The sequence below is a fragment of the Carcharodon carcharias genome, chromosome 17, assembly GCF_017639515.1.
Source record: "Carcharodon carcharias isolate sCarCar2 chromosome 17, sCarCar2.pri, whole genome shotgun sequence".
Taxonomy (NCBI): Eukaryota; Metazoa; Chordata; class Chondrichthyes; order Lamniformes; family Lamnidae; genus Carcharodon; species Carcharodon carcharias.
Window position 1 is genome coordinate 51,980,289 of NC_054483.1, and position 22,053 is coordinate 52,002,341.

General features: G+C 43.4%; 1 long non-coding RNA gene across 1 annotated transcript in view; it reads right to left on the minus strand.

Moving 5' to 3' along the window:
- LOC121289782 overlaps positions 1 to 22,053 on the minus strand; it is a 71,796-nt gene that overhangs the window by 23,578 nt on the left and 26,165 nt on the right. The window contains exon 3 of the long non-coding RNA XR_005945649.1: positions 5,168 to 5,466. This is a non-coding gene — a long non-coding RNA (uncharacterized LOC121289782). The remainder of the gene's footprint in view (positions 1 to 5,167; positions 5,467 to 22,053) is intronic.

The following is a 22,053-nucleotide window of genomic DNA, read 5'->3' on the forward strand; positions in this document are numbered from 1 at the left end:
GTATTTTTCAGGCTGGAAGAAGGTTTGTAGTGGAGTACCCTGGTTATTGGGACCCTTGCCCTTCCTGATATATATAAATGACCTAGATCTTGGTGTGCAGGGAGATTCGATGGCCCAGCCAAAAGTTCATTCACTTTTGGCAGGACCGGATGATCCCAGCAGCAGGTGGGACTGGAAAATCCTTGTCCTATGTGTGTAGAAGAGTTTTCTAATTTCACTCCTGAAAGGTCTGCCTCTAATTTTTAGACTATTCCCCTTAGTTCTTTCCACTTTATTTGTTTCCCTTGACTTTGATCAAATCACCCCTTAACCTTCTAAATGCCAAGAATTACAACCCTAGTTTGTGATCTCCTCTTGTAATTTAACCCTTGGAGTATGGTATTATTCTGGTAAATCTCTGCTGCACTCCCTCCAAGACCAAGATATCAGGCCAAGTTGTGGTGCCCAGAACTGAACACAGTACGCTGGGTGTGGTCTAACTAGGGTTTTGCATATGAAGCATGACTTCTACCCGCTTGTATTCTGTTGTTCTCGACGTAAAGTCCAGGAGATTTAATGGAGGTGTGCAAGATTCTGAATGTTGAAAAGCTCCCGCCACGTGAGGATGTAAAGACTAGGGGGCAGCAGATTAAGGTTTTGGGAAGAGATGCAGTGGGGTATGTGGGGGAAGAATTTTGTTATGCAGTGAGCGGCAGTGCCCTGGAACTCGCAGCCTACGTGGGTGGTGGAAATGGAGGGATGATTAACTTCAAAAGGAAATTGGACAGACACTTGAGGGAAATAGTGGGAGGGATAGAGAAGGAGAATGGAACTGACTGGATTGCTCAACAGTGAGCCGGCATGGACTCGATGGGCTGAATGGCCTCCTCCTGTGCCATAATGACTGACTCTATAACTCATTCCATTAGCCTTTCAGTTTGTTTTCTGTATCTGTTCATGACACTTTAATAACGCATGTACTTTAACCCCTTGCTCCCCGCACCCCCACAATTCTCTCATTGCATCTTCACTGTTTCTAGCATTTCACCATTTTGTAAATATCCTGTTCTATTCTTTTTAGATATATTATAATATATCTGCATAATCTTCAAGATCTCTATTAGGCCACTCCTCAGCCTTCTCTTTCCAGAGAAAAGAGCCTCAGCCTGTTCAAGTGGAATTATAGGGACCGAAACTAAGCTGTAAACTAAAAGGCCAAGATTGAAAGCAGTGCACAATAAATGAGCAGAATCTTGTGGGAGCTGTTCCTTATTTGTGCTTGCAGAAATAAAATTGATTGGAAGCTATGCATCAAAGAAAAGCTTTGTGAGCCTTATTATTCAGGTTATTCTGAATTACTGACTGAAGCATACTTAAAGGTAGTATTGAAGTGCAGAATATAAACCGCCTATCTCAGTGGAATACAGGAGGGAATTTGCGAGGGATAAGATACTGAGAGGTGACAGAAGCAACCTGAATGATGTCAGTGCATTTGTGTAGGGACAACTGTGGAGCAGAGTGCTCTGTATAGAAAGATGTCAATATCATGCCTTTTGTGATCTCTGAAGTCCCAAAGCGCTCACAATGAATGAAGTACTTGGTGAAATGTTGTCCCTGATCCTAATGTAGGAAATATGCCAGTTTGTTTGTGCATAGCAAGGTCCCACACATGTGATAATGAACTGATAAATTTTTTTCATGGTGTTGGTCGAGAGGTAAACCTGGGTCAGAATGTTGGGAGGACCTCCCTTGCTGTTCTTCAAAATTATCTGCAGTGGCTTCTCTACCCTCACCATTATGTCTGGAGTTCCCAAGCATCTGTCCTCAGCCCCTTCCTGTTTGCCATCTACTTTCTGCCCGTTGGTGACATCATCTAGAGAAAAGCATCGCCAGGTTCCACATGCACACTGGCAACATCCAGATCTACCTCACCACCACCTCCCTGAACGTTCCCACTGCCTCTGGTTTGTCACGCCACTTGTCTCGGAAGTGCTGTCTTTAGATGAGACGTTAAAAGATGAATATAAAAGTGCTCATTGAAGGGAAGTTCCCTTGGTGACATGGTCCACATTTATTCTGTCAACTTACATCATAAAAACTGATCATCTGGCTGTTCTTTACCTTGCTGTTTGTGGGATTTTGCTGTGTGCAAATCAGCTGTCATGCTGTCAACACTACATTGGTGACTACACCTTGAAAATACTTAGTCAGTTGCAAAATATTTCCGGACATCCTGAGGGTTTGAAAAATGAAAACTATTGATGCAAATTCCTTCTTTGATCTTGCACGTGTTTAAATGATGATGATGGAAGCCAGATTAACCAGGAGCTGGAATAGATAGGCCTCGAATATTCTCCAGATCCGGGCTGGAAGAGGGGATAACCACGTTAATACATGGGGGAGGGATAAAGTAAAATCAGATTAGCAGGGAGAGGCTTCCAATTTAAAATACAAACTCCCATGGCCAAAACAGACAAAAGTTGAAGCAAGCGGTCACCACTTAGCCTTTAATTTTTGGAATGAACACTAGATGGTGACTTTACTGTTCCAACTTGAAAAGTTAAACAAAAACTGAGAGCACTGGAAACAACAGGAGCTGAGGAGTGAGCCGACCGATCAGTGCTTTGGACAGTCGCTCTCTTCCCAAGACTCTGACAGCAGGACCCAACATGTGAAGTTAATGTGTGCGGCACCTAGCTGCCAATTACTTTTGCCTTTCCTGAACTAACCTATAAGGATGCACTGGGCTGGCCTAGTGACATCAGCTAAGAATAACTAATCATGCCTCCTTTTTACAACTGACAAAGGACATTGAAAGAATCTTGGCAAACTAATTAATATTATACCTAACATCCGTTACAAACTCCAGTCCCTGTGGCGCCTGTCAAGGCCTCAGACAAACTGTAGCCATTATCCACTCCTTCTACAGGACCACCAAAGCGTGGACAGGACCGCAGAGGAGAGGCAGAAGCCAGAATGACCACCTCCACAGGTTGCATCGAACCAGGGCCTGCGGGTGGTTACCAATCACTTTTCTGCCGTGAATATAGCAGGAACTTGGCAATTTAGTGTTCCCGACGTGAAGCTTTGTACAATGGGAGCTCCTGTCAGAATTGTGAGTACAGTGGCCACGGACCATGTGGTTTTCCAGCCTTTAGAATGTAGCATTTTGAAGCGTAGTCACTGTGACATTTAATTTGTGTACAGTGAGTTTCACAATGAATAATGTAAAAAAAAAACAAATAATCTGTTCTAGTGATGTTAGCTGACAGAATAATTGTGGGCCTGACTATCAGGAAAACTCTGCTTTTCAAAGAGTGCCATGGGCTCTTTCACATCCACCTTAGAGGGCAGATGGGGTTTTGGTTTAATGTCTCCTCCAAAAGATGGCACATCTGAGACAAGTGGCATGACAAATCAGAGGCAGCGAAGGTAGGTCTGGGGGTTGTTGGCTTGCATGTAGAACCTGACATACTAGGACAAAAACAGAATTACCTGGAAAAACTCAGCAGGTCTGGCAGCATCGGCGGAGAAGAAAAGAGTTGATGTTTCGAGTCCTCATGACCCTTCGACAGAACTTGAGTGAGTCCAAGAAAGGGGTGAAATGTAAGCTGGTTTAAGGTGTGTGTCCACACCTTATATTTCACCCCTTTCTTGGACTCACTCAAGTTCTGTCGAAGGGTCATGAGGACTCGAAACATCAACTCTTTTCTTCTCCGCCGATGCTGCCAGACCTGCTGAGTTTCCAGGTAATTCTGTTTTTGTTTTGGATTTCCAGCATCCTCAGTTTTTTTGTTTTTATCTGACATACTAGGATGCTGTCGCTGAGAGGCAGCACATAAATGAATAATGTGGCCCAGGGTAATCTTTGGGAAGCATTAGATATCTGCACCTGAATTCCTGAATTACATTGCATATAATTTATCTGTTTTTCCAACAGCCTTTGATAAGGTTCCCCATAATAGAATAACAAATTAGGTCAGAGAATGTGGAGTCAGGGAACAAGTAGCAGAATGGATTGCTAGTTGGCTTCACAATAGAAAGCAGAGAGCTTAGGGTAGTTATTCAGAATGGCAAAGGTGGGAAGTGGTGTTGCACAAGGATCTGTTCACAGTTTACATTAACAATTTGGACTTTGGAATCAAAGACAGTTTTTAAATTTGCAGATGACACCAAATTGGGAGGATAATCAATGCTGAAGGACTTTAACAAGTTACAGGAGGACATTAACAAGCTTTCAGAATGGACAAATAATTGGCAAATGAAGCTCAACACAGATAAATGTGAGGTAGTACATTTTGGTCAGAAGCAGAGAGTGGTCACTAATTACTTGGAAGGTGCAGGTCTAGGCGGGGTAGAGAAACAAAAGGAAATCAGAGTACAAATACACCAGTTACTATAAGTTGCACCACAGGTTAGCAAGATCATTAAAAAAAACACAAACTAAGCACTAAGCTTTTTTTCGAGAGGGATAGAATTGAAAATTAGTGAAGTTATGCTAAACCTGCATCAAAATGTGGTTGGACCACATTACTGCATGCTGTTCTGGTCGACATATTATTAAAAAGACATAGAGGCACTGAAGAGTGTGCAGAGAAGATTTACGAGCGTGATACCAGAAATATGTGGATATGCCTATCAGGAAAGCATCGACAGGCTGGCTCTTTTCTTTCCTCTTGAAAAATGAAGGCTGGGGGTGATTGAGTTGAGGTCTTTAAACTTATGGAAGGATGTTAGAGCGGATACAGAGAATGATTCCTCTTATGGGGAAGAGCATAACTAGAGGCCATTAATATAAAATAGTCACCAAGAAATCCAATAGGGAATCAGGAAGAAACTTCTTTACCCAAAGAGTGGTGAGAATGTGGAACTTACTAGCACAAGGAGTGGTTGAAGCAAATAGTAGATAAATTTAAGGAGAAACTAGACAAGCATATCTGGGAGAAAAGAATAGAGGGTTACAATGGTAAATTTAGATGAAGAAAGATGAGACCAGTCTCGATTGGAGCATAAACACCAGGTATGGATTGGTCGGACTGAATGGCCTGTTTCTGTGGCATATAACCTATGTGATCCATCCTACAAAGCTGTGTGCCAGCATTAAACCATAAAATATACTTTATATACATAATACTGTGAAAGTATTTACCATCATAAATAAGCACGTAGAGACTTATGGTATTCTTACCTTGTCAGCGCAAACTCTGGCATTTAAATTTGTTACAAGAGCAACTGTTTTGCCCAGAGCTGTGTGGACTGCGGAGATCGTAACTGGAATTTTCAGTCACAGGTCAGCTTTGCAGCCAGTGCATCGCCATGTACAGATGCAGTGGTGAAGGAGGCACTTTGCAGCCATCAGTGGTTTCACAGGTTTTCTGTCCAAGCAGAGTGAGAAGCTTCCTCTTGTACTGCTGCTCATCCAGCTGCTCTGAAGCACTGTTAGTCCACAGTTGCTGTTCGTCACAAAGTCCCATTTCCTGGAATTCACTGTTGCAAAACAAATTTCACCTTCTCAATTCCTGATCACAAATTACTGGGAGAGTTGGATGAGGCAAAGAAATGCCACAGCCCCTCCATGTCTCTTGCAAGTTTAGCCAGTGCCTTTCATCTCTTAACCTGTGATGGCCGACCTTATCACCTTCACTCATCAACATTTTTCACCTCACTTAGGGTCATCGAAATTGACAGATGAAAAATGACAATGGTCTATCTAAGTTTGCCTTCCACCATGCTTGTAGCTGCATGATCTAATTTTAATGGGGCTGTTGACTAATCACAACAATCAATCTCTATCAGTGAGTCGATAACAGACCAAGATAACAAAAAAAAAGTTACAGCAGACCCAGTCATGAAGTGAGGAAAGCCCCTGTGTGGAGAGCTTTGGAAACCATAAATCCAAAATCACCTGTTCACGCACACCCCCGAACATGCTAAACTTACCACCTGTCATTTCTCAAATTACTCAGAGTATCCCAAAATAACATTTTCTGAATGAAATCTAGCTAATTTGCATTTGAATGAATTAACATTAATTGCTTCCACTCTCACAAGGGAGTCTATTCCATACCACTCAGTATGTCCTGTGTGTTTAAGTGAAACAGTTTCCTCTTCAATGAAAATATACCTTTTCCCCTCTCCCTTGGCAGCCAAATCTATTGAAGGCGGAGTAAAGCTTGCTATCTGGAGAGAGGCTTTAAACACTTCTCTCACATTAACGGACAGGGCAGAAGGAACAGCTTAACATCCAATGGGCATAAGGCATAAAAAGCAAGAGTATGCCATAGGGCCCTGCAAGCCTGCTCCACCAATTAATAAGATTGTCACTAATCCTCCACCTCAACTCCATTTTCCTGCCCGATCCCCATATTCCTTAGAGTCCAAAAATTTATTGATTGCAGTCTGAAATTTACTCAAAGACTGAGCGTCCACAGAACTCTAGGGCAGAGAATTCCAAAAATTCACAACCCCCGATTGAAGAAGTTTCTCCTCATCTCTGTCCAAAATGGTTACCTCCTTAACGTGAGACCATGCCCAGGTTCTAGGCTCTCCAGCCAGGGGAAACAATCCTCTCAGTGCCTACCCTGTCAGGCCCCTTCAGAAATTTGTGGTTCAATGAGATAACCTCATTGTTCTAAACTCCAGAAAGTATAGGCCCATTCTACTCAACATACCCCACCATATGGGCTGCAGCGGTTCAAGAAGGCAGCTCACCACCACCGTCTCAAGGGCAACTAGGGTTGGGCAATAAATGTTGGCCTAGCCAGCAACACCCACATCCTGTGAAAGTATATTTTTAAAATTCCCTTTTAATAATCTCTCCCCCAGCTCCAGGAAGGTCCAATCGCTCTCACAACCTATCCCATCTTTCTCAATTTAATCAGCAACAACATTGCATTTCAGACCTTTCCTCACTTTGCCCTTTTGAACTCCAAATATACCATCCTATATTCCCACTAAGTTGAAATTAAGAATTGTTACACAGTCTCCCATTCTTATCTCACCCTTTAAGGAGCTGCAGAACTGCAAAAACACCTCATCTCCCCCAATCTTTCCTTCAGGCTTTTAAAATCAAAGCTGAGCATCATCTCATTAACTTAATGTCTTTTCAATCTTGGTACTGCGCTGCACAGCAACCTTGAACCCTTTTCGTTACATTCTTGATAATAGTTTAAAAAAATTGAAGTGAATGTGGTTTAATATTGGTGGTATATGACTCGAGGAAACAGGGATAGGTTTTAAAGTTTAAGGTGAAACTGCTTGTACTATCTTTCACACTCTAATGATTGTGAAGCAACGACTATCTTGCCAGATGTTCCTGGTCATTGGACACATCATACTTATGTTGAGGGCCCTCAGCAAAACTCTTATCAACTGATTTAAGACCATATGGAAGTGAAGGAAGGGACAAGCACTTGTGGTAGCGATATCCCTGGTCTGTTCCAAAGCACTTCACACCCATGAACACACAGTCTTGAAATGCAGTTGCCGTTCTGCTGGCAAATGCGGCAGCCATTTTGTGCACTGCATGATCCCACAGACAGCAGATGAATGAGTAATAAGCTAACGTGTTTTTGGTGATGTCGATTCAGGGACCTTGACCTGGACTGCAGAAGAACTCCCTACGTCTTCAGTAGAGTTGTGAAGGGAGTGTAGTTATTTGATACAGTCCATATAAAGACAAAAATTTTACTGGCTCAGGGATTTTTTTTATTCGTTCATGCAATGTGAGCATCACTGGCAAGGCCAACATTTGTTTCCCACTTTAATTGTCCTTGAGATGCCCTTCTGGTGGTGAATGGGGACGTGCTATTCCTTCAGCAAGATCTGTTTATTCAAGTTCTCTCTCGGAGGTCCATCTATGTGTAAGACAAGTAAAGCAGCAAGATTTTGCTCCTAAATATTCTGGGCAGGGGTTTTTATTGTGCCTGCACCCACACCTACCAGAGGGCAACATATGGGGGCCTTCAATCTCAGGGAACAGGTTACTGTATCTATTGCTTACTACCAGTCTGAGGTGGTGAAACCACTCCACTGCCCTACATGAGGGCAGACTGTTTGGAGCCTGTTTTACCAATAAAGCTTGTATTTTTGTAGCATTGTTAAACGAGTAAAATGTTCCCAAGGAGACAATTTCACAGGAGTGTAATCAGGCTAAAATTGTCCCTGAAGATGACTTTAGGGCAGGTGACAAAGATTGGTCAGAGAGCTTTTAATCAACAAGGGAAAGAGGTAGAGCGGTTTTGGAAGGGCATTCCAGAGGTTAGGGCCTAGGCAGCTGAAGGCATGACCAGTGATAGTGGGGCATCGAAAGCAGCAATGCACCAGAGTTAGAGGAACTCAGGATTCTCGGAGGGTTGTAGAGGTGAAGAAGTTACTGAGATAAGGAGGGGGGGGGGCAAGGCCTATGGAAAGGTTTGAACATGAGGATGAGTGTTTTGAAATAGGGACATTGACGGATCGGGGTCCTGTGTTGGTCAGCGAGCACAGCGGCTGATGGAGTCTGTTTAAAGCAGTGTCTCCTTTTGTGGAGGCCAAGAGTAAAGTCGTTCTGTTGGTGTAGACGTCCAGCTTTGCATTGTACCCAGTCTTGTAAAAAAAGCAAACCAACATTGATAGGACTGAACTATTTCAGCATTACTGGCTCCATACTGTAACATAAGTATAACACACTGTTTAAACATTGACCGAGAATGTTCCAGACAGAGGTGAACTAAGGAGCCGTTAATAAAGTGAGCGGAAACAAATCCGTACAAAAACGTACACCTCTGTCATGTTACAACTGCGTATAATGGATTCACTTCTACTGTCACTTGTGATCTGTGACTTTCCTTGCACTGAAAATCAAGTTCCTATCAGTGCCTTGTGTGTAGGCCTTTGGCAATTCATCTGAGGGCAGCAGTGACCTTCACTTTCACTACATTGCAGAATGCTAACTGTCCCCTGCAGGTTTTCTTGGACTAGGTGGCACATCTGACGCTGTCTCCCCGGTGTACCTGGGAGGCCTGACACATTGCCCTGCCACCGTGCCCAGGCAGCTGAAGAGCTGATGGTTCATGGCCCTTCGCTGTCCTATTAAAATAACCCGGCCGTCTCCCCGCCCCTAGTGGGCCCAACAGCAGTTGCTGCAGCCGTGCTCTGTGACAGAAAGCTCCAGGGTACCATTTCTTCTGACCCGTTTGTTCAGCCCACTCCCTTTTGATTTGAAATGCATTGCATCATAGCGCTGGCCTTGTATGCTGGAAGCCTCTATAGTAATGTAGTTTTAACATAGACTGCCCTTGCCTGTGTGGAACTGCAGCACACAGGACTGTAGTGCAGGCACGTTAAGCATTTGTATGTGAAATTCTAGCCTAAAGTTTCATCTGATAGCTTGTTATGGGCGAGTGAACAGGAGATTAGTTTTAGACTTGGGTGGCTTGTGGAGAAAAATACCAGCACAGACTTGATGAGCTGAATGGCCTGTTTCTAAGATAATCATTTGGGATGGCGAGAAGGAGGCTGAAGGCACAAAATGAAAAAGATCTATCTTTTCCCCAAAACAAATATAAAATTAATTATAGTACAATGGACATTGGAATGAAATCTAGAAAAGTTTCAACTTTCTCGTTGGTGTAAGCCTTGATACTGAGACTCCATTCAAAATGGATACCTTTCTGAAAATCTCTCTGCAGTCAGTTTAGCTAACTTAAAAAAAAACAAATGGGTCTAAATGAAACATAGAAACAGGAGAAGGTCACCCAGACCATTGAGCCTATTCTGTCATTCATTTAGCTCATGGCTGATCTGTATCTGACTGGTGACCCAATTTGATTCTGATAGCCCTGATACCCTTACCTAACAAAAATCTCTCAGCCTCAGTTTTGAAATTTTCACTTGACCTAGCTTCAATAATCTTTACGGAAAGAATTCCTAATTTTCACATCATTGTCTTACCACTGTCCCTAGATTGCCAGATTGTTTGTTCGACATCAGTCCTGAATGAGCAGAAATTTCCTCCGTCCAAATATTGGGAACACCAAAGCCATATGGAGGAATCATCCCAGATTTTCACTAAATGCAATAGCGGCCAGGTATGATCCCACTTAATCTCATTAATTATGCATTCCTGGGAAACACACCGTTTTGATGGCAGGCAGGACCATCCACCATGCTGTCACCTCGCTGCTGTATCATGCTAGGCGCCACATTTAAAGTATAGCCGCACGCGCACCTTCCAGCCCAGGACTGCTGCAAATAAGACGTGGCTCTGAATGGCAAGAAGACTGCAGCCCCCAGGTGTAGTGATGTGTCCCTTGAGTGCCTTTTGGACCCTGTGGAGGCCTGCCTTGATGTCCTCTAGCCCCGTTCTGGCCGTAGGAGGGGCAGCAAGACTACCACTCCGACTTTGTAGGCGATGGCAGTGGTGATCAGTGCCAATGCTGCACAGATGAGGTTGGCCATCCAATGCAGAAAGAGGATGAACATTTTCATCCCTGCCGCCAGGGTATGGCAACCATCTCATCACTCTAAACTCACACACTCAAACCCATCACAGAGTCACTGGCATCTCACTCACTGCCAGCTCAAGGGACTTCACCACCCATTCTCACACACATATCCTCACATCTCCATCTGGCCTAATCTCCTCAGGAGACTGCCTCCTCAGCCATCACCATCTTGAGGCCACTTGCACAGATCAACATGTGTCCCCACACACACCCCTGGGATACCGCCTTCCCCAGTACAGCCCTCGGCCTGCAGCGTCTTCCCTTGCCTGAGGCCCCTCCTCCCCCCTCCCCTTCCCCAAGCAAGCCCTAGCACTGCAGCTGTACAAAGCCACCCCTGCCTTATGGCTGGCCTGACAGGTGGAGACCTGATTGTGAACCACCCTAAAATGCTGTGGTGCTGTCTGTGAAGCCTGTTGATGATGACCACGAGTGCTGCTCAAAGCAAGGTAGACAAACAAACCTTGAAGTCCTGAGTGAAGTGCAGCTCACCAGGTGCATGTGTAGTTGTGAAACACGGTGTGCAACCACGCTGATGTGGGGGGAATGATCCAACGTTGGGGCATGAGTCTGGCGGCCTAGCCTTATAATGATATGCAGCTGTATTACAACAAGGTTCCCGATGTCTGATGGTGGGAAACGAGGCCCGCCATTGACAGGCTGAGCACAACGTCGTTAACAGATTCTTGGTCTTCTCGCCAATTCTCTGCCCATGCTGTCGAGTATGCCCACGCCAGCAGGCACAGAAAGTTCTGCCCATAGCCTTTGGTCTCTGCCATATACACTGTTCTCTAGCCACTGTTCTCTAGCCACTCAGTTCCTCTCCCTGGCCACTGTGAGAGGCTGAGCCACTGATGGCAACCTTGGTGGTGCATTTAACTTTGGGATGAGCTTCAGACCACACGTCCACACAATCACTAAGCGCAACTACTTCCAAGTCTGTAACATCGCCTGCCCCGATCAGCAGTGCCCTCCCAATCCTAATCATCCATTGGATGAAAACATTTTTTCCTCCTGTCACCTCTAGTTCGTTTGCCAATTACTTTACTTCTCTACCCTCTGTTATCAATCATTGGAAACAGGTTTCTCTTTAAACTCATGAAGAGTTCAGATAGAGTAAATAAACATCTTTATCAAATCTCCTCTGAGCTTTCCTTGCTCTGTAGAGAGTAGCCCAACTTCTCCAGACTACCCAATCTCCTTATTCAGGTAAACCACATTCTTCATATCCATCCTGAAGTGTGGCACTCAGAATTACACACAATACACCAGTAGCGGCTAAACTATCGGGTTAATATAACTTACTGGCTTTTGTACTGTGCTTCTACTTATAAAGCCTAGGCTCCCATATTTTTATTAAGAACATAAGAAATAGGAACAGGAGTCATTTGGCCTTCATTTTATGCCTTCAATTCTGGACTCTTCACATGTCTGATTTTAATCGCCCCTACCATTGACACCCGTGGATTCAGCTGCTGGGATGATAAGCTCTGGAACTCCCTCCCTAATTGTCTCTATTTTTCTTTCCACCTTTAAGACAAGACCTGTCCCTCTGACCAGGCTTGCAGTCATTTAATATCTCCCAATGTGGTGAGATGTCAAGTTTTGTTTGATGACACTCTTTTGAAGTGCCTTGAATGTTTTACAGTTTTAAGGGCACTATATGAATGTAAGTTGTTACGTGGAGAATTGTTTCCTGATTCCACCTCTGAGTGCCTTAGCTTTAATTTTAAGGTGCTGGCCTCTTCATTCTGAACTCTTCCCCCACCACAGAGAATAGTTTCCTTTGATCTACTCTATCAAATCCATTAGTCATCTTAAACCCCTCATTTAGGTCACCCCTTTACCTTCCATATCCAAGGTAAAGTCAATCAGCAGTAAGGGATCGTCTGGAGTGAGGGTGGTAACTGAGAGCTGCAAGCTGACTGATCAGTTGTAACTTGGGTGCGGGTCAAAAAACGTGTGTAAAGTAGATTATCTGCATAAGTCCCAAGCATAATGGGAACAGAGTGAGAAGCTGAGAATTTGGTGAGAGTGGGAGTTCACCACAGAAGCAGCTGGCTCTTTTTTCCTTTAATACTTGCATGGTTCACATAAGCTTGAGGCAGTTAGTATTTTAAATTTTGTTCAGTGTTTTGGTTCTTAGAGCAGTGTAAAAATAAAGGATAAAACTTAATTGTCTATAAATAAATGTAAACCATGATATGACAGAGCAGGTGGTTTGTCTAACCTGCAGCATGTGGGAGTTTGTGCACAGTGAGATTTTACCAAGCAGACATGCCACCTCTAACTTCTCCAGCTCAGAGCCATTGAACTGAGGTGCGAGTTGGGGACACTCAGGCACAGAATGGAGGGTCAGGAGTATCTGAACAGTTTGCTCCAGACCTTGGTCACACTTCTTAGAGAGGTGTAGGATGAGAAATGGGGTTGATTTGACTGATAAGGTACAGAGTAAGGGGATCCAGGTGAGATAGAGAGTTAAGATGTGCAGAAACTGATCCGATCTGAAGAGTCCTGCTTCAGACACCATGAACGAGGCTTCATAGTCTTGAGCATATTAACAGAAAGCCTTTATTAACAACTCATACCTGTACCCTCCACAGTTTACATGTATGCCGTTGTGGAGCTGACTCTATCCTAAGTCTTTACAAATCTCTGTACGTCTCCAGACTGACCCTGACTCAGGGTCATGTGCCTTCTTACATCACTGTGTATGTGGTATTGTACTCAGTCCTGCACTAACCCTGTACACACCAGACCCTACTACACTATCCAACAGGCAAATTGTGCTTCCTACGTGTGAGAATATGGAGAAAGACTGTTGAAAGGATACCTTGTGGGCCATGGCACCTTCAGCAAGAGCTTATCCAAAAAGAGGAGGGGATGTGTAATGTGATAGTTGTAGGGGATTCAATAAATGTAGAGAAGAAAGCATCCTTTGTAAGCAGGATGGTATATTGCCGGGATAAGGGGTATAGAATTATAGAAATTTACAGTACAAAAGGAGGTCATTCAGCCTAGCGTGTTGGCAGAAAAATAGTTATTCAATGTTATGCCACTTTCCAGCTCTTGGTCAATAACCCTACAGGTTCTAGCAAATCAAGTGCACATCCAAGTAATTTTTAAATGTGATGAGCATTTCTGTCTCTACCATGCTTTCAGGAAGTGAGCTCTAGCTCCAACCACACTGTGGGTGAAAACATTTCTCATCGACTCCCCTTTAATCCTTCTACTGATTACTTTAAATCTATGTCCCCTAGTTATTGACGCCTCTACTAAGCAAAATAGGTCCTTCCTATCCACTGTATTTCCTTATAATTTTATAAACCTCAATTAAATCTCCCCTCAGCTTTCTCTGTCTTAAAATGCTCAGGTAATAATAAACAACTCAAGCCTATCTCACCTTTCTCGATAGCTAAAATTCTCCAGTCCTGGCAATATCCTTGTAAATCTCTTCTATACCTTCTCTCATGCAATCACATCCTTCCTATAATGTAACAAGCAGAATTGTACATGGTCCTCTAGCTGCTCCCAAACGAGTGTCCTACACGATTCTAGCACATCCTTGCTACTCTGTATCTTGGCTAATAAAGGAAAGTATACCATATACATTCGTAACAACATTAGTTACCTGTCCTGCTACTTTCAGATAATTGTGGACAAGTTTCCTGTGCTCCTTTACAGTTCTCAATATCCTACCATTTATTGTGTGTCCGCTTGCCTTGTTTGTCCTTCCCAAATGCATTATCTCACTTCCGATTGAATTCCATTTGCAACTTTTTCCCCCACCTGGACAGTCCATTATTATCTTCCTGCAGTCTACAGCCTTTTTCATCACGACCAATTCCATGGCCAAGTTTTGTATCATCTGCAAACATCTTAATCATGTCCCATAAGTTTAAGTCTAAATCATTGATATATACAAGAAGTAAAGGACACAATGTTGAGCCCTGTGGAGCCCCACTGGAAACTGCCTTCCAGTCACAAAAACACCTGCCAATCATAACCTTTCACTTCCTGGCTTTGAGCAATTTTGGATCCAACTTGCCACTTTTCCTTGAATGCCATGAGCTTTTAACTTTCTGTCAATTCTGATATGTAGGGCCTTACCAAAAGCCTTGTTAAAATCCATGTAATGGTGGTAGACTCCTTGTTATTCGTGTATGTCCAAGCTGTAAGTGACTTCATCATCTTGTAGATTCTCATTTGTGCGTTTATGTCTAACGAACTGTTCATGTCACTGTTGGTGCTTGGGAGAACTACTGCTGCTGCATCACCTCTGGCCTTCCTCTGGGCACGTTGCAAGTTTAACATGGATGGTCTTCGAAACATGTTGAACCAAATCCCGGTGCTTGCCTTCACATGGGCCAGCTACAGTGTTTTCCAAAGTGAGGCTGTGTGCAGTGCTGGAGTTTGTAAGGCTCTTAAAAAAGAATGGCATCGTTGGATCACTTGTACTAACCACTTTGATATTGTTTGCTCTGAGACAGTTCTCTATGGAAGATCTGTTTGGGGATTCGGTAATCATCCATGTGGGAGACATGGTCTGCCCATTTGAATAGAATTTTCTGGAGGGTGGTCTCCATCCTGTTGAGTTCAACACGATGAAGGACCTCATTGTTTGTGAATAAAATCCATGCAGATTACAACAAACGAGCCAGTCTCATTGACCCTCCTTGTTTCCACCTCAACAATTTACTCAAGTTAGTCAGACACAATCTTCCCATAACACATCCACATTGACCACCCTTGATTACTTTGTGTCTTTCTAAGTGGAATTTATACTGTCCCTCTGAAATTTTTCCAATAATTTGCGCGATACTGAGATTAGGCAGACTGGCTTCTAATTACTCAGGCTATCCCTTGTAAAACGATTGTACAACGTTGGCAGCCCTCCAGTCCTCCTGCAGCATCCCTATATCCAGGGAAAATTGGAAAATGATTATCAGAGCCTCCACTATTTCCTCCTTTGTTTCTCTTAGCTTGGGATATATTTCACCCAGGCCTGATGATTTATCCACTTTCAAAGATGCTAAACACTTGAGCATTTCCTCCCTTACGAGTTTATTCCATCTAATATTACAAATGTCTCATTCTTAACTATGTTATCTGCATCATTCCCCACTTCTGTGAAGACAGACGCAAAGTATTCATGAAGGACCATGGCCAGGTCTTCTACCACCATTACCTTTTTGGTCCCTAATAAGCCCATGAAGAATATTGCAGAGGGAAGGGACGGGTCCAGTCATTGTGGTCTATGTTGGAGCCAACAGCATAGGAAAGAGTAGACTAGAGGTTCTGCTCCAAGAGTATTAGGAGCTAAATTTAAGAAAAACACAGGATCTCAAAGGTTATAATCACTATTATTTCCCGAGCCACATGCACATTGGCACAAGGATAAGCAGATAAAGGAGTTGAACACATGGTTGAAGGAGTGGTGTGGGAAAGTGGCATTCCATTTTATGAGACCTGGCTGCAAGACTGTCAGGATTGGAAATGGAATTAAACCAGGTTAAAAGGTTTACAGGGAATATCGGGAGAGTGGTAGAGGGGGGGCAGTAGGCTTAATGTTTAAGGATGAAATTCATTAATTGGCATGAGAGAATATAAGGAGAGGTATAAACAGGAAGTGTTTACTCAATGGGTAAAATTTTAAAATAGAAAATAATTTAGGCAAAGGAAGTTGTGCACCAGTTGTCTAGTAGTAGCTGTGAAGTCATAGATTGTATAAATACAGGATTAGGCAAGTAAATAGCAAAGACAGGGTGGGTTAAATGGGGATAGTTTGGGAAAAGCAGACAAGCGGCTAAAAGGTTGAGTATTTCTTGAGTGTGTTGAGAATAGTTTCCTGCAACAATATGTTGTAGAACCAACAAGGGAGCAGGCCATATTAGATTCAGGCATGGGGAACGGGACAGATCTAACAGCTGTCTGTGAGCATTTATCTAATAGTGATCCTATATGATTGAGATCAATGTGGTGTTTGAAAGAATGAAATACAAAACAACAATTAAGAATCTCAATTTAGGTAAGACTGATTTTAGTGGGGATGGGACAGAGATCGTCCTCAGTAACTAGGTAAATATGTTAATGGGTTTGTCGATAGATGATCAGAAATGAATTCGTTGGGTTACAGAGTCACCTCTTAAGGGTGTTATGATCCTAGATCAAACCTCCAAGATTTTGGTAATGTTTGTTTCAAGTCAATTAAGTTTAAGATTCAAGATACTTGCTAACAGAATAAAACCACAAGATTCCACAGGTTTTGAACAATCAAAAATAAACTTTACAAGGTCAGAATGATAAAACAATTTACAGTATCTATCTTTTACTCTAACGTTCAGAGTTAATATAAGGTACTTGTGAATTAACAGGCAAACCGTAGTTGAAAACATCACACTGCACACAAAATGGCAAATGCAACCAGGACATGGTTGATGGATTTCTCAACAACCCACCCAGACATCAGTAAACACTGTGAGTCAACCAATCTTGTGAAACTCTGTCTCTCTCGAGGGATTTCCGTCTTCACCTCCTGAGTTTTTGCCTTGGAATCCTCTCCAAAAGTCGCGTCAATTTGGACAGCATCAACGACAGCCCACCTCTTAGGGTTTCAGTCTCATCTCCGTTCCCCTGGATTCCCAACTATGCACTGAAGCACCAACTTACAAGCACATCTCCAGCTCTTCAGCTGTGCTGAGTTGAGCACCACTGCTCCAAAGGAGTACCTTCACCTCAGCGTCCCTCAGCACAGTGTCACCAATCCTTGGCTGCCCCCTTGGATCTTCAGGGCTTCTCCCAAGCCCTCGGTACTTAAAGTCTGCCAACTGCAGCCCTTTTTCTGCTTGGTGCCTCTTTCTCGGCTCCTCTTTCTTTTGGTCTTAGCTGGGACGTCTTCCTGTCCCCGTCTGGAACACTTCTTTTGGGACCTCTCCCTGTCCCCTCTCCCTTTGGGACCTCTCTCTCTCCTCTCTCCCAGCCCCCTGCTTGGAACATGTGTCCACAATGGTGCTTCACTCCTAGCTCACATGACCCAGGGCTTCCCGCTATCTTTTTCTTTTTGTGCAGGTCAGCTGAGCCCGAAGAACTTAAAATGCTGAACTGTGCATGTGCAGCCCTCTCCCGGTCTGCGCATGCGTGGAAACTGAGGTTTGCAGGATGAGTTCCCAACCTCTGCTCTCTCGAATTTTAAGTTGGATTTCATAACAAGAGGCAAAAGCTCTGCTTTATTTTTAAAAAGTCATGGACAACTAAAGCAGTAATGAACAATGTAAAGCTAAAAGAAAAAGCATAGAACAGTTGAATTGCTGGTTACTGAGAGAGAGAGACAGAACAGCAAAAGGTGGCAAAACAGATAGTAAGAGCTAACTGAAAAGTGAATATGAAAAGAAACATGCCAGCGATATCAAAATCAACACAACTTTTACAATTATATTAGGAAAAAGAGGATACTCAGGAGCACAACAAATGGTCCCTTGAAAACTGATAAGTGATACTTAGGGTTGTCATCTGTGATTAAATGTATTCCTAGAGGTTTGATCACACGACTTGTTCCAACACTCCAGCAGTTAGTCAGCAAACACATCCCTCCTTGTGATGCACAGCCTTCCTGCACCAATTGGAAAGCAAAAAGACTCATTACCCAATTGGATGATGCTTGATTGTCAGACAAATGGCTTTTTTTTTTGCCCTATTTTCAATATTTTATCAAGATAAGCATTTGCTACAGTCTTCAGTCAGAAGTGCCAAGTGGATGATCCATCTTGGCCTCCGGAGGTCCCCAGCATCATAGATGCCAGTCTTCAGTCAATTCAATTCACTCCACGTGATATCAAGAAACAGATGAAGGCACTAGATACTGCAAATGGTATCGACCCTGACAATATTCTGGCAATAAGCACCCCTAGCCAAGCTGCTCCAGTACAGCTACAACATTCGCATCTACCCGGCAATGTGTAAAATTTCCCAGGTATGTCCTGTACGCAAAAAGCAGGACAAATCCAACCCAACCAATTTACTGCCCCATCAATCTTCACTCAATTATCAGTAAAGTAATGGAAGGGGTTATCAAAACTGCTATCAAGCAGCACTTGCTCAGCAATAACCTGCTCACTGACGTCCAGTTTGGGTTTCACCAGGGCCACTCAGCTCCTGACTTCATTACAACCTTGCTTCAAACATAGACAAAAGAGCTGAACTCCCGAGATGAGGTGAGAGTGACTGCCTCTGACACCAAGGCCGCCTTTGACTGACTGTGACATCAAGGAGCCCTAGCAAAACTGGAGTCAATGGGAATTGGGAGGAAAACTCTGCACTGGCTGGAGTCATACCTAGCACAAAGGAAGATAGTTGTGGTTGCTGGAGGTCAGTCATCTCAGCTCCAGGACATCACTGCAGGAGTTCCTCAGGGTAGCATCCTCGGCGCGACCATCTTCAGCTGCTTCATCAATGACCTCCCTTCCATCATAAGGTCAGAAGTGGGTATGTTCGCTGAATGTTCACCATTTGTGAGTCTCAGATACTGAAGTGATAATGCAGCAAGACCTGGACAATATCCAGGATTGGGCTGACAAGTGGCAAGTAACATTCATGCCACACAAGTACCAGGCAATGACCATTTCCAATAAGAGAGAATCTAACTATCGCACTTGACGTTCAGTGGCATTACCATCGCTGAATCTCCCACTATCAACATCCTGGGGGTTACCATTAAGCAGAAACTGAACTGCACTAGCCATTTAAATACTGTGGTTGCAAGAGCAGGTCAGAGGTTAGGAATCGTGTGACGAGTAACTCACCTCCTGACTCCCCAAAGCCTGTCCACCATCTACAAGGCACAAATCAGGAGTGTGATGGAATACTCCCCACTTGCCTAGATGACTGCAGCTCCTACAACACTCAAGAAACTTGACACCTTCCAGAAGAAAGCAGCCCGCTTGATTGGCACCCTATCCACAAACATTCACTCCCTCCACCACCGACGCACAGTAGCAGCAGTATGTACCATCTATAAGATGCACTGCAGGAATTCACTAAGGCTCCTTCGACAGCACCTTCCAAACCCACAACCAGTACCATCTAGAAGGGCAAGGGCAGCAGACACATGGGAACCCCACCACCTGGAAGTTCCCCTCCAAGCCACACACCATCCTGACTTGGAAATATATCACCATTCCTTCACTGTCGCTGGGTCAGGATCCTGGAACTTCCTCCCTAACAACACTGTGGGTGTACCGACACCAGATGGACAACAGCGGTTCAAGAAGGCAGCTCACCGCCACCTTCTCAAGGGCAATTAGGGATGGGCAATAAATGCTGGCCCAGCCAGCGAAGCCCACACCCTGTGAATGAATAATATTTTTAAAAATTATATCTGGTAAAGAGAAATATTCAAAGAACATTTGTTAAACATGACTATAGATGTTTTTCCAGGATTTTTAAAAAAATTATTCATGGGATGTGGGCATTGCTGGCTAGGCCAGCATTTATTGCCCATCTCTAATTGTCCTTGAGAAGGTAGTGGTGAGCTGCTGCCTTGAACCGCTGCAGGCCAGGGTTGCACACGGCAATGTCCTGGAGATTGACCTTCAATCCCTGGAGACTCCAAGTCAGCCATGGATGATTGGCAACCCTAGTTTTAAATGAAAATGAGGAAATAGTGGAAAAATTACTTTGTGTCAGTATGTACAACAAAGGAAAAGGATAGCATGCCAGGCATTATAAGAAAATAATACTGAATGAGCAATGGGAGCTCACCAAAATGTATGCAAGCAAAATAACGGTAATGAAGAAAATAATGGAGTTAAAGAATGACAAATCCCTAGGACCTGATGGTTTTCATCCTCGGGTTTTAAAGGAAGTAAGTGAGAACTTTGTAGATACCTTAGCCATAATCTTCCGAAGCTCTCGCAGGAACTGTTCCTTTTAGATTGGAAAAATTTCATTTCACTCCACTATTTAAGAAATTGCGAGTAGGAAAACAGGATATTATAGACCAGTTAGCCTAAGTGTGTTGTCAGCAAATTTCTAGAGTCTGTAATTTGGGTTAGAGCTTCTGAACACCTTGAAATTTTTCAGTTGATCAGAGGGAGCCAGCATGGATTTGTAAAGGGTAGGTAATGCCTGACAAACCTGATTGAATTTTTGAAGAGGTGACTACAGTAGTGCAAAGCGGAATATCTATAAATGTTATTAATGTAGACTTCCAGAAGGCATTCAATAAAATCCCTTGAGAGAGGCTGTCAGCTAAAGCTGGGGTTCATGGAATTGAAGGCAGCTAGTGACATGGTTAGGAAATTGGTTGAGCAGCAGATGTCAGAGAGTAGGGATAATATGCAGGCACTCTAATTGACAGGATGTGACTAGTGGTGTCACAAATGGATTTCTGTTGGGTCTCAACTATTCATTGTAGTTATCAATGATTTGGATGATGGGAAAGAGACCCGCATGTCTGAAACTCTTGATGACACAAAGACAGGCACATTGTAGATAGAGGCATAAAACTGCAATAAGAGATAGATAAGTGAATAGAATGGACAAAACAGTGGTAAATAGTAGACAAGTGTGAGGTTAGCCACTTTGAAACTAAAAAGAATAATACAGGGCACTTTCTAAATGGGGTAAAGCCAGAAATAATGGAGATCCATAGAGACTTGGGTGTCCATGTACATAGGATATTAACCCGTCATGGCAAGGTACAGAAAATAATCAGAAAGGCCAGTGGAGTGCTGGCCTTTATATCTAGAGGACTAAATTACAAGAGAGTGGATGTTATACCGCAAAACGACAAAGATTGAGTCCTGAATATTGAGGGGTACCTGACATTCAAGAAGAATAGGAAGCTAGGTAAAGTTGGAGGCGTAGCACTGTTAATCAAAAAGGACACTGATGCAATAGTTAGAGATGGCCTTGGTTCAGGAGATTGGGATATAGAACCAGTGTGGGTGGAGGTGCGGAATAGTAGGGGAACAAAGTCACTAGTGGGAGTGATCTACAGCCCCCTAACAGTAGCTACAGTGTAGGACAAATTGTTAAAGAGAAAATATTGTGTGCTTGTGATAAAGAGACAGCAATAATCATGGGTGATTTTAATCTACATATAAACTGGAAAAATCAAACTGATGGAACTGCAGGCTAGCAAGTCTCCATGTCCTGACGGACTACACCCTAGTGTCTTAAAAGAGGTGGCCAATGAGGTAGTCTGGTGTTAATTTTCCAAAATTTGCTAGATTCTGGAAAGGTTCCATCAGACTGGAAAAATCAGATTGGCAGTAGTAGCCTGGATGAGGAGTCCTTAGAATGCATTTGAGATAGAATCTTAGAGCAGCATGTTCTGGAACCAACCAGAGAGCAGGTTATATTAGACTTGATAGTGTATAATGTGGCAGGATTAATTAATGACCTCAGAGTAAAGGCACCCCTAGCAGTGACCACAATATGATTGAAATTTGCATCTGGTTTGAAATGAAGAGTGGGTCTAAGACTATTGTTTTAAACTTAAATATGGGCAACTATGGAGGCATAAAAGCTGAGCTAGCTGAAGTGAACTGGTAAACTAGGCTAGAGGATAGATAAACAGAGAAGCAGTGGC